This window comes from Arachis duranensis, chromosome 9, assembly GCF_000817695.3.
Source record: "Arachis duranensis cultivar V14167 chromosome 9, aradu.V14167.gnm2.J7QH, whole genome shotgun sequence".
In the NCBI taxonomy this organism is placed as follows: domain Eukaryota; kingdom Viridiplantae; phylum Streptophyta; class Magnoliopsida; order Fabales; family Fabaceae; genus Arachis; species Arachis duranensis.
The window spans coordinates 100,906,945-100,909,701 of NC_029780.3; the positions used below are offsets into that span (position 1 = coordinate 100,906,945).

Consider the following 2,757-nt stretch of genomic DNA (forward strand, 5'->3'; position numbering starts at 1 on the left):
TGGCCTGATCGAGAACTGACAGATGGATAGCCGTGCCATGACAGGGTGCGTTGAACATTTCCACTGAGAGGATGGGAGGTAGCCACTGACAACGGTGAAACCCTTGCTTAAGCTTGCCATGGAAAGGAGTAAGAAGGATTGGATGAAGACAGTAGGAAAGCAAAGAGACGGAAGGGAAGGCATCTTCATACGCTTATCTGAAGTTCCTACCACTGAATTGCATAAGTATCTCTATCTTTATCTTCATAGTTTTATTCGTATATCACCATACCCATTTGAGTTTGCCTGACTGAGATTTACAAGGTGACCATAGCTTGCTTCATACCAACAATCTCTGTGGGATCGACCCTTACTCGCGTAAGGTTTATTACTTGGACGACCCAGTACACTTGCTGGTTAGTTGTGCGAAGTTTTGTTTATGCCATGGTAGTGAACACCAAGTTTTTGGATTCATTACCGGGGATTATTTGATTTGTGAAAAGTATTGATCACAATTTCGTGCACCACCTCCCAACAAAAAACTTAGAGTTTGATTGTGGGGGCTTTATTTGACTCTGTATTGAGAGATGTTTATCGTGCCTCTTTTTCATGTTTACAGAGGGATACCCTTGGGCCTTAAATACAAGGTAGTCCCCATTCAATTGAAGGACTAATTCTCCTCTGTTAACATCAATCACAGCTTCTGCTGTGGCTAGGAAAGGTCTTCCAAGGATGATGCATTCATCTTCTTCCTTCCTAGTGTCTAAGACTATGAAATCAGCAAGGATGTAAAGGCCTTCAACCTTTACCAACACGTCCTCTACCAATCCATAAGCTTGTCTTACTGACTTGTCTGCCATTTGCAATGAGATATTGACTTGTCTGCCATCTCTAATAAGAAAGTGGCAGTTTGTACCTCAAAGATTCCCAGTTTCTCCATTACAGAGAGTGGCATAAGATTTATACCTGATCCCAGGTCACATAGAGCCTTCTCAAAGGTCATGGTGCCCATGGTATAGGGTATTAAGAATTTACCAGGATCTTATTTCTTTTGAGGTAAAGTTTGCTGAACCCATCTATCTAGTTCACTAATGAGCAAGGGAGGTGCATCTTCCCAAGTCTCATTACCAAATAGCTTGGCATTCAGCTTCATGATAGCTCCTAGATATTGAGCAACTTGCTCTCCAGTTACATCTTCATCCTCTTCAGAGGAAGAATAGTTTTCAGAGCTCATGAATGGTAGAAGGAGGTTTAATGGAATCTCTATGGTCTTTATATGAGCCTCAGATTCCTTTAGGTCCTTAATAGGGAACTCCTTCTTGTCTGAGAGACGTCCCATGAGGTCTTTCTCATTGGGATTCACATCCTCCCCTTCCTCTCTAGGTTCGACCATTTTGATTATGTCAATGTCATTGCACTCTCTTTTTGGATTCTCTTTAGTATTGCTTGGGAGAGTACTAAGAGGAGTTTCAATGATTTTCTTACTCAGCTAGCCCACTTGTGCCTCCAAATTTCTGATAGATGACCTTATTTCACTCATGAAACTTAAAGTGGCCTTAGACAGATCAGAGACTATGTTTGCTAAGCTAGAGGAGCTCTGCTCAGAATTCTCTGTCTGTTGCTTAAAAGATGATGGGAAAGGCTTGCTATTGCTAAGCCTGTTTCTTCCACCATTATTAAAGCCTTGTTGTGGCTTTTGTTGATCCTTCCATGAGAAGTTTGGATGATTTCTCCATGAAGAATTATAGGTGTTCCCATAGGTTTCACCCATGCAATTCACCTATGTTATTGCAGGGTTCTCAAGATTATAAGCTTCTTCTTCAGAAGATGCCTTTTTAGTACTGTTGGATGCATTTTGCCATCCATTCAGACTTTGAGAAATCATGTTGACTTGCTGAATCAACATTTTGTTCTGAGCCAATATGGCATTCAGAGCATCAATTTCAAGAACTCCCTTCCTCTGAGGCATCCCATTACTCACAGAATTCCTCTCAGAAGTGTACATGAATTAGTTATTTGCAACCACGTCAATGAGTTCTTGAGCTTCTGTAGGCATTTTCTTTAGGTGAATGGATCCACTTACAGAATGGTCCAGTGACATCTTAGAGAACTCAGATAAACCATAATAGAATATATCCAAAATGATCCACTCTGAAAGCATGTCAGAAGGACACCTTTTGGTCATCTGCTTGTATCTTTCCCAAGCTTCATAGAGGGATTCACCATCTTTTTGTTTGAAGGTCTGAACATCCACTCTAAGTTTGCTCAGCTTTTGAGAAGGAAAGAACTTAGCCAAGAATGCCATGACCAGCTTATTCCAAGAGTCCAGGCTATCTTTAGGTTGTGAGTCCAACCATGTTCTAGCTCTGTCTCTTACAGCAAAAGAGAAAAGCATGAGCCTGTAGACTTCAGGATCTACTCCATTAGTCTTAACAGTCTCACATATCTACAAGAACTCAGTTAAAAACTGATAGGGATCTTCTGATGGAAGTCCATGAAACTTGCAGTTCTATTGCATTAGAGCAACTAGTTAACGCTTCAGCTCAAAATTATTTGCTCCAATGGCAGGGATTGAGATGCTTCTTCCATCAAACTTGGAAGTAGGTGTAGTATAATCACCAAGCATCCTCCTTGCATTATTATTTTCGGCTGCCATATCCTCTTCCTTTTCAAAAATTTCTGTAAGATTGTCTCTAGATTGTTGTAATTTAGCTTCTCTTAGTTTCCTTTTCAGAGTCCTTTCAGGTTCAGAATCTGCTTCAACAAAAATGTCCTTGT

General features: G+C 40.7%; 1 non-coding gene across 1 annotated transcript; it reads left to right on the top strand.

Annotated features, from left to right (window-relative positions):
* The first annotated feature begins 2,134 nt into the window (after window positions 1-2,134).
* Window positions 2,135-2,242, top strand: LOC127742208 (small nucleolar RNA R71). Its single transcript, XR_008003395.1, has one exon. It is a non-coding gene; the product is annotated as a small nucleolar RNA R71 (small nucleolar RNA).
* Window positions 2,243-2,757: the final 515 nt, after the last annotated feature.